Source organism: Salminus brasiliensis, chromosome 25, assembly GCF_030463535.1.
Source record: "Salminus brasiliensis chromosome 25, fSalBra1.hap2, whole genome shotgun sequence".
Lineage (NCBI taxonomy): Eukaryota > Metazoa > Chordata > Actinopteri > Characiformes > Bryconidae > Salminus > Salminus brasiliensis.
In genome coordinates, this window is record NC_132902.1 from 25,092,212 (window position 1) to 25,102,766 (window position 10,555).

The following is a 10,555-nucleotide window of genomic DNA, read 5'->3' on the forward strand; positions in this document are numbered from 1 at the left end:
CATGCTTTTTTATTTTTTACAAAACCAAAAAGGTTATTTTTACCAACCTACTCACCCATCCATCCACCCACCCACCCATTCATCCATCCACCCACTTGCCTATCCATCTATCTGTCTACTTACCAATCCATCTATCCATCCACCCATTCATCCACCCACCCACGCATTCATCCATCCACTCATGCATTCATCCATCCACCCATTTATCCACCCACACATTCATCCATCCATCCATTCATCCATCCACCCACTTGCCTACCCACCTCTATATCTACACCAATCCATCTATCCATCCACCCATTCATCCACCCACCCACGCATTCATCCACCCACCCACGCATTCATCTATCCACCCACGCATTCATCCATCCATCCATTCATCTATCCACCCACTTGCCTACCCACCTCTATATCTACACCAATCCATCCACCCACCCACCCACCCATCCATCCATCCATTTATCCACCCATCCACCCACTTGCCTATCCATCTATCTGTCTACTTACCAATCCATCTATCCATCCACCCATTCATTCACCCACCCACGCATTCATCCATCCATCCATCCATCCATCCATCCATCCATCTATCCAACCACTTGAATACCCGTCCCATCCATCCCAGCCATCTGCCAACCTATCTATCCATCCATCTATCCATCAAGCCACTTGCATGTCCATCCTTCCATCCATCCACCTACCTTTCACCCCTTCCTCCACCCATCCACCCATCTATCCATCGATCAATCCATCCACCCATCTGTGTTGAACCCAAACCAGCCCTAGACTGGGACAATATGTTTGCATAAAGGGGAATAAAACCAGCCTGTTGGTTTTAAATCCTCCACATCTTCTCTCTGCTTTGAATGCCCTCGCTTTGGCACACTGGCACGCTGGCGTTGGGCACCAGCTGCTGCCTGTGGCGGTTGGGCAGATGCGAGGAAACAGCGGCCCCCAGCGGTGCGCAGCGGCAGCGCCGCGCATTACCAGGCGTTGGAGTGCAGTTCGAGCTGCAGGGCGAGTACAGCGGAATAAACACGCGCAGTTCTGCAGGATCTTTACATGGTTCACTTCCATAGAATCACACAATCCGGGGCAAGGGTTCACTTACAAGCCACTCACTTATATTTATAACATATTTAAACGCAGCAGCACCACCACCAAAAACAATAATACAAACAATATTAATAAAATAACAATACACATATTTAACATTATTATAATTGTCTTCCTATATGCTTATATATGCATTTATCTTAACCAATATATCATTCATGTCCGAATTCAAATAAATATATGAGAGATATGCGCGTGCACGTTAATGTAGCACATATTTAATGCAATTTATAGAATATTATGCATCATTCATTTTATTGCATTATATTTGTATGATGTGTTTAGCCAGTTGGAAATGCAGTGCACACAGCAGTGTCGAGCAGCGAGAGCCTGTCAACACACACACACACACACACACACACACAGCGCGAGCGAGAGAGAGAGAGAGAGAGAGAGAGAGAGAGAGAGAGAGAGAGAGAACATCCCCTCCTCTCTCCAGATGGTGTTTTAAACACAGACTGAGCTGAGCTGAGCTACAGAGAGGAGAGGAGCTTCAGAGCTGAGCAGCTTCACGACCAGCGACTACACCACACCACCAACACGGGCTGAACCGCACGAGCTGAAGGCGGAGGAGATGGCACGAGCTCAGGGGATGCACGCCATGGAGTTGGGAATAATATGCTGAATGCTTTTCTCTTTTTTTTGTCCTCTGCGGGCTTCACCTTCCTCTCTCTCTCTCTCTCTCCCTCCCTCTCTCTCTCCCTCTCTCTCTCTCTCTCTCTCTCTCTCTCTTTGGTTGGGAGGACTGAGCAGGCAGATCCTCCGCAGACTCTGAACAGCACCTGAACCTGAGCTGCGAGGATTTCAGCAAACACACACACACACACACACACACACACTAATGCACACACACCTACTGCTCGACATGGGATCTTTTAAACCCTCCCCAGAATAACCCAGGAGGCGATTCTGCACACTTCTGGACCCTGCAAAGTTCCTTGGAGGAGAACCTCACTATCTGTCAGTGTGAAGGAACCTAATACCATAATACCAAAGACTTGCTTTAAGACTGTGGCACTTACCTCAAAAACACACACACACACACAGAGAGAGAGAGAGAGAGAGAGAGAGGCTGGATTGAAGTCAGAAAGGCTACAAACTCCCATTGACTGGCTTTCAGAGTTTGCAGCCCAGACCAGAACACAAGGACCAGCACATTTCTGCTCGTGCAGTCTTGGAGTTGCTTATATTCCCTTTCCAGAGAGAACTGAGGCTCCTCGAGGCATTTCTGCGTGTGTGTGTGTGTGTGTATTGGTGTTGGTGTTGGTTGGTGTGGAATATTTTCCTTGCTTTTTTTTTTTTTTTTTTTTTTTGCTGCTGCAGTTACCTCAGTTTGACCTCGACCTTCACCAAGTAAGTGACATTTAGATGATTTCAGGCTGTTGTGCTGCACTTCTACAGCTCTTTTATTTTTTAACAGATTAGTAGGTCATCCAATGGATAGAGCATCAGATTAACAGGCTGGGGTGGACTCTGACAAGCTTGGGAAATGTAGACACACACATTAGCAAGTGATTGTGGTGTTCTTAATGAACTGGCCGGTTCTCAATAGGCATGGACTGATGTTGGACGTGCTGGATTAAGTGGTTTAAAGTGGGTGGAAGTGATGCGAGGAGCATCAGGCTTTTTGAATGTATATGCATTGCTGATATGCTTGATATATTCAGGCCGTGTGAGATTGTGGACCCTGAAAAAGAATGGAAGTCGGTGTAAAGTGCATTATTTGAGGACGCTGGATCAACAGAAAGAGCCGTATTTCACCCGCAGGCTGTTTGAATGCATTCTAATTGATGATAATCTGGATATTCATGCTTAATTGAGTAGAGAAATGCACTGGGAGAAGTGGAAACGTGTGTTTTGAGGACTACAGGTGAAAGGTAGCTTTTTTTTTAGTAGATATCTGCATCTCTATGATGGGAAAAGTTCATTGATGGTCAGTGTTATGCTCTGGAAAAGCTCCCCAGCTGAGAATTACACAGCATCTGTGGGCTCTGGGAGGGTTACCAGTGGTGGAAAGTAAAGGAACCCTGTAAGATATGAAGGTTCGGTTGAGATTTAGATGGTAGAACCTGAAGTGCTTGAAGGTATTTCTATAAATAACCTCACCAGATCCAAAAGAACTAGGTTAAACCTTAGCATATCGGTTGTTCCCTGTCGTACAATGGACCAGATGGTCAATGGCCGTGTACCTTCATGCACTCTTAAGGAGAAAGGGTTCTGTAGTGTCCCGAAAGTGGTTCTTTGAGGCGTAAGAATAGTGGAACCTTTTTTTGTGATATATATATATATATATATATATATATATATATATATATAGGACTATATTGAGAGTTGAAGCGTCCACATATTTATTGCCGTTGACCATTGCTTTTACTGAGGGACCCTAAAGGCCACCCTTTTAAACAACCTTTTAAAGCATTGGGAGAAAAAAAGTCGTAAAAATGTGTATTAACACATTTTTATCCTCCATTAATTTTTTTATGTTTGACCATGAGGATCTAATATCATGTATCCATGTAAAAAAAACACTTGTCTCAAGCACTATTTTTCAAAGCTGAGGTGCTTCCAGCCACATTTCCCCCCCTAACCCCTCACACGGTGCGTTCAGCCTGGCCTCTGTAGCGCAGGAACACAGAGATGGCTCAGTGTGATGTTAAACGAGTCTTGCCAGTGAAGCTGTTAATTGCACCCAAGCCATAATGGAGATATAGGAGCTCTTATGTTGCACGGTAAACCGCAGCGACCACAGTGTCTTCTCACACACAGCTCCATTTCTCACTTCTGCCACCCGGATCGATACACTTCCCCAAATGCAGTCATAATGCAGGGCATCTTCAACGCAGACCACTACTTTACTCTTTGATGGACCCTGGTAAAGATGGCCTGAATTATTGAAGCGCTGACGGTATTCCGCTTAATAGATGGGGCGTCTAAAGGTGAAACCACGGCGTGGCCTCAGAGCAGCTCTAAAACTCACCGCATGCTGGGGATGGGACGATGTGGTCCACAGCAGGACCTCTGATTTCCATTTTTGCGAGTCCGTAATTGAATTCATGATGAACGGACCAATAGAAAAGCTCCAGATTGACTTGGATTACAACCTATTTACTATATTTCCATTTTTAAGAAGTTAAGAAGGTTTTTTTCCTACATACACTATTTGTCCAAATGTTTATGGACACCCCTTCTAATAAATTCATTAGAGTTCCTGTAGAGAAGAAGTGCTGACAATAGAATAGGACTCTCTCTGGAGCAGATAACCCTGCTAGTCCCCCCCCCCCCAGCATTGAAATACTTTTAGGATGAGTTGGGAATCCAGCATCCTGATCTCGCTAACTAGCTCTAATCACTGAATGCAATCAATCAAATTCTCACAGCAATGCTCCACCAAAATCTAGTAGAAAGTCTTCTTCCCTGGACAGTAGAGACAGTTACTCCAACAAAAGCTGGATCAGCTCTTTTTAATACCCTTGATTTCAGAAGAAACAATGAATAAGCAGGTGTCCCAATACTTTTGTCCAAATAGTTTCTATTTCTTATCATGTTCTTTTCAGTCTAGAGACACTGGAAACTGGATCACACTGACCGCTAAAATAGCTGCTAAAGGGTTAAAACAGAACCAGTAGTCAGCCCAAACCACACACAGGGCTGATATAGCTTTTACAGGCAAAGCGTCCCCGCGTCATCTCCAGCAGGCTCCTTTGACAGAAGGCCATTGATTACTCTATCGGAGTGTTTATTCCATTTGTCTTCCTGCCACCGCTGCCAGATTTATATGGACGTCTCAGTTAAGCATACAAGGCCGAAGATGAATGGACCTGAGGAGGCTTCTTTTCACAGGCAGAAAAGTTGATGTCAGGATTTCGTTTCATGACTTTTGCAGACGCCGCGGCGACGTCCGTCTTTTCTTCTGACCCTGCGTTCAGATTGATGCTCTTTGCACTCAATTAACCCAAACCACGGTTCATCGAGAATAGACATGTGCTGAATATGTTAGCACCAGGGCATGCAGTCGCTGCACTGCTGGAAACTTCAGATATTACTGACCATAAAATACGTCCACCGCTGTGAGCTCGCCAGCAGAACTCCATGAAGAGCTTCTGGAGAAGCTTGGAGGTGATGGTGTTTTAACAGCAATCAGCCATAACATTAAAACCAAGTGAGGAACGTTAGAGCACTGGTGATCTGGCTCCAGTGGCCCCTGGTGAACAGTCAGTTCTGGAAGATTCTAGGACGCCTTAATAAGAACCAACCTGCTCAAGCCTAGGCAGATTTTCATTTGGACCCCCCCATACCACCACCTCAGCACTAGAAGCTTCATAATTCTAGAGGGAACGAGATATTGTGCAATGCGCTGAAGCGCCCAGGCCTTTATCGACAACCCCAACAGTGGCAGTGGCAACAGTTTATCCGTGTAATACCGTCTTGTTTTATTATTCAATATTATTTTTCAAATATGTATTTTTTAATCATGGTGTCTTGGTGCTCTTGGGGGCCCCCTGGTGGCGTTGCGGCCCTAAACGGCCACGTATTTCGAGCATGCCTCGGACCGGCTGTTCTGGATGTTCTGGACGACTGGACTAGATCAGAACATCTCCAAAACATCGGACGGGTCTTCCTGGTATTATCCTGGGGTGTTCCTGGTATGCAGTGGTCCATTCCTACCAAAAGTGCACCCCTGTGCTCATGGAGGTCCCACCTTACGACTTCTCAGAGAGGTTCAGAGCGGTTTTGCATGATGTTAGGCTGCTGGTTTTAATGTTATGGCTGATTGGTGTATAGGTGTTGGTACAGGCTTAAATTGAACCTGGAGAACCGTGGTGTTATGATATGACTATGCGGCGATAAGGTTAAAGAAAAGTACCATCATGATACTTGATGATATAATTTTTTAAAATGCTAAAATAGTGTCATAGTGCACATTGGCTAGACTGTCGGTTCACGACACTGTTTAAATATTGCGTAATTTACTGCACAGGTAATTAAATAATTAATTACATTATTTACTTTGCTTGATTGTTGCAGAGTTTTCTGATATTAAAAAAGGCCTTTTTTAAGGCTGTAAACAATTTTAATAATTTAAATAAAATTTTAATCAATATAAAATGTGGTTTAGCTTGAACGTCGAAGCAAGATCTACACTTTACGCCCAATTTCTCAGCTTTTTTCTTTCTTTTTAAACAAACTACAAGCCAGAAATTGCCTAATATCGGATTACGGCGTGCTTTTGTTGGTTAATTATTAAATAGCTGATTAAATGAAGGTAGTTTGACCCCTTGACACGTCCCTACATTCCTCAGTCCTGTCGCGTACGTCTCCTTGCGTCCAGTCTTTTCCATGCACTGTTGTTGTTGTCATGGTGTAATTCGGTTATTTTGGACCAGGCTGAAGATGGACACCCTCTGGGGGTCGGCAGGCAGGTCGACCGGGGGAGGGGGACGGTCCTGACCTGGTGTGTGTGTGTGTGTGTAGAGCCGGGGTGGTGGTGGTGGCCGTGGTGGTGGTGGTGGTAATTACTGTAATTTGAGTGCGGCTGGTGCAGGTGGAGTTTGCCGTCTCATAATTAACGAGAGGAGCAGATGGCAGTGGGCGGGAGATGGGTGCGAGCAGCCGAGCGGCAGAGTGAGGAAGGGAGGGAGGGGGGGGGGCGGGGGGGAGAGAGGGAGAGAGAGAGGGGGCAGGGAGGTGGTCAGGTGGTCAACAGAATGCTCAGACACCTGGAGCATCAGGTCTAGCAGCTTTCCCCCTGCCTACATTGGAGGTGGAGGACAGTGTGGACAGCAGCGTTAGTGACTTGCTAATGCACTGTTTAATCAGGATGAAAGGGAGGGAGCTGCTCTATTTGGACTTAAAATATGGGGTTATGATTTGTTAAGAGGCTCAAGATGCTCACAGCACACACTAGCCATATTTTGGGTTGGTTCAGGGCTCATTTGCATATTGCAGCCTTCTGCAAAATCAGGATTGCAAGGACCAAAATCACAGTAATTGCTACCAAATGGTATATCGGGCAGTCCCTGTGCAGGCTACGCTTTATTGTAGTGTGGTTTGAGCGTCTGAACCAGGTCTTTATTACGGAAAACCTGGATTTTCTCACTTTTTAATTAAATAAAAGTCATTTTAAATAAAGTATAAAGACGCAAAACATCAATAAAACTGTGGGACAGTGACCCTTTATCTGTCCACTTCTATTGGCCAGTTTCTGTTGGTCTATTTCTACTTTCCACTGGTCAAATGTCTACATGTCCAGATACATTCTGCTTGCCCATTTCTTTCGGTTAACTTCTGTAGGCCAATTTCTATTGGTCTATTTCTAGTTGCCCATTTCTATTGGTCAGTTGTTTTTGGCCCATTTCTATTGGTCTATTTCTACTTGCCCATTTTTATTGATCAGTTGTTTTTGGCCCATTTCTATTGGTCTATTTCTACTTGCCCATTTCTGTTAGTCAGTTGTTTTTTGGCCCATTTCTATTGGTCTATTTCTACTTGCCCATTTCTATTGGTCAGTTGTTTTTGGCCCATTTCTATTGGTCTATTTCTACTTGCCCATTTCTGTTAGTCAGTTGTTTTTTGGCCCATTTCTATTGGTCAGTTGTTTTTGGCCTATTTCTATTGGTCTATTCCCCCTGGCCTTCTACAGCAGTATTAATACAGTGCCTGTATGTTGTCGTATCGTGTAGCTCTAACTGTAACGACCACATTGACAGGTGAGGTCACCTGAAGTGGCATTGGGGCTTTGATACAAGGGTCACTAAAGTGGTTCATCACCTTGTTGAGGCCCACCTGTGTGTACCTGATCAGGTAAAAGGGGGTGTTTCACTGTCCTGGAATTTCAACCTGTAGGCAGTCGACCTAATTCCTAATGCACTAATGCTGTTGTGTAATTCCACAAGCTCTGAGACACAGCCGGCACCACACACACTCACACACACTCACACACACGCTCTCACACGCTCACACACTCTCACATTTTTATACCTTCCCAGGACAAGGGGTCATACCTGTGTCCTATATATATAATACACTACATGTCCAAATGCATTTCTATTGGTCTTCTTCCATTTGCCCATTTCTATTGGTCTATTTCTACCTGCCTGTTTCTATTGGTCTGCTTCTATTGGCCAGTTTTTTGGGCCATTGCTATTGGTCTGTTTCTACTTTCCACTGGTCAAACATTTATTTGTAAATTTCTATCGTACTCTACAAATATTGGTCTACTTCTATTCGCCAATTTCTATTTGTCTATTTCTACTTTCCACTGGTCACACGTCTATTCGCAAATTTCTGTCATTCCCTTCATGTCCAGATGCATTCCACTTGCCCATTTCTATTGGTTTACTTCTGTTGGCCAATTTCTATTGGTCTATTTCTACTTGCCCATTTCTATTGGTCTATTCCACTGGCCCGTTTCTGCTGGTCCATTTCTTCTGGCCCATTGCTATTGGTCTATTTCTACTTCCCACTGGTCAAACGTCTGTTGTAAATTTCTATCACACCCTTCATGTCCAGATGCATTCTACTTGCCCATTTCTATTGGTCAGTTGTTTTTGGCCCATACAAAATACTCTTTTTATAAAGAAAGGTGCAGGTTTTCAGTCATTTAGCACAATACCGATCAAATATCATCACACTGCCTCTAAACAACACCAATAACACTGTGGGGCCAGTGGTCAACATCATCTACAAGCTTAGCTTTTCTATAGCCAAAGGTTCTCATTGGACCACATCACAAAACTGAGCAGCCAATCAATGTCCAGCAGCCAGTCAGCGAATACAGACGCTTAAAGTGACCGTATATCCCCCTCCCATCAGTCTGTCCATCTCTTACACTCTCTCTGTCTGTCTGTCTCTCTATGTCTCTCACCCACTCCGAGCTGCTCTGTTGCCTGCTGTACATTTATGGCTTTTTCAGCTGCTCTGCTGTTTCTTTTTTACAGAGCAGGCTAGCGAGCTGTCTGCTAGACAGGCTGAGGGGGGGAAAGGGCTTCTTTTGTATTTAAGGGCTTCCCCCAAGAAGAAAAAACTGAATGAAAGAAAATGGAGCAAATAATTTTCCCTGTCTGAGCCCCATTTCCTCACACTGGGAACATAACAGGCACTCGAGCGCTCGCTCTGTTCGCTTAATGCAGAAATAATCAGACGCACACGAGACCCCCGGAGCTCCTCTTTAGACGCTGACAAATAAATACACAGTTAGAAAGAGACTCTCTCGCTGGCCAGCAGTGTGTGTGTGTGTGTGTGTGTGTGTGTGTGAGAGAGAGAGAGTGAGTGAGAGAGTCTATGTTGGTATGCATATAATACATTAGGGGCATACTATTATTGTGCATAGATACTTATGCATACGTGTATGTAATACATATAGACACTATGGACAAAAGTATTGGGACATCTGCTCATTCACTGTTTCTTCTGAAATCAAGGGGATTAAAAGAGCTGATCCTGCTTTTGTTGGAGTAACTGCCTCTACTGTCCAGGGAAGAAGGATTTCTACTAGATTTTGGAGGAGGAGCATTGCTGTGAGGATTTGATTGCAAGAGCGTTAGTGAGGTCAGGATGTTGGATGATGATCACCACCCCACCCTATTCTAGACTGCCCAACTTACCCCATGCAAAGTATTAAATGGAGCTCCACCATCCATCATTCCAGAGAACACAGTTCCTCCACTGCTCCACAGCTCAATGCTGGGGGGGTTTTACACCCCTCTATAGCCCACACCTGACAGAGAGTCCTATTCTATTGGCAGTACTTCTTCTCTACAGGGACTAGACCAGCTGTGTGTGGTTGCATTTGCACATCTGTAACTGAATGTATTCATCAGTAGGGTGTCCACAAACTTTTGGACATACAGTATAGACTGTATATCACACACAGTCCATATAAATGAGGTCAGTCAGGTCAATGGCAGGTCAGATAGACAGACGCACATTACAGCGCAGTGTCCGGCGTCCACGTTACAGCTTGGCGAGGGTGAGTGGTGGGCACAGAAGGGCAGACAGGCGATCGCTATGGTTTCGCTCCTGTTTATCCCTCTAAACAGTGGTAAAGGCGGCGGTGCGGGCTGCTCTGCTGCTGCTGCTGCTGCTGCACATGTGTTTGACATTAGAGTGACACGCCGTCTCCTCTGGGAAGAGAGAGAGAGAGGGAGGGAGGGCGAACGAGCCACTTCCAAACATCTGGAGTAATGAGAAACATATCCAGCGAGGAGTGTGAGAGCGAGAGAGAAAAACACACAGCAAGCTCACACTCAAGCTCTCTCTCTCTCTCTCTTTCACCTCTATTTCCTTTCTCAGCTTTCTCTCTTACTCTCTGTCTGTGTCTCTCTCTCCAACCTAAACTCATATTAGTCCCTCAGGGTCTTCTTTGCTCTGTTAGTCACATAGTAACACACATTCACATGGAACCCGTCACACACACAGGGGTCTGTGGAAACACACATGA

The 10,555-nt window shown here is 45.0% G+C and overlaps 1 protein-coding gene across 3 annotated transcripts in view; it reads left to right on the forward strand.

The window, feature by feature from the left end:
* Positions 1-10,555, forward strand: part of cbfa2t3 (CBFA2/RUNX1 partner transcriptional co-repressor 3) — a 70,143-nt gene that overhangs the window by 13,050 nt on the left and 46,538 nt on the right. The window contains exon 1 of one of the 3 annotated variants that reach the window (XM_072670998.1): positions 1,827-2,469. The exons of the other annotated variants lie outside the window; for them this stretch is intronic. The gene's annotated coding sequence lies outside the window, so the exon portion shown is untranslated. Of the gene's footprint in view, positions 1-1,826; positions 2,470-10,555 lie in introns of those variants that run through there. 3 annotated transcript variants of the gene reach the window in all.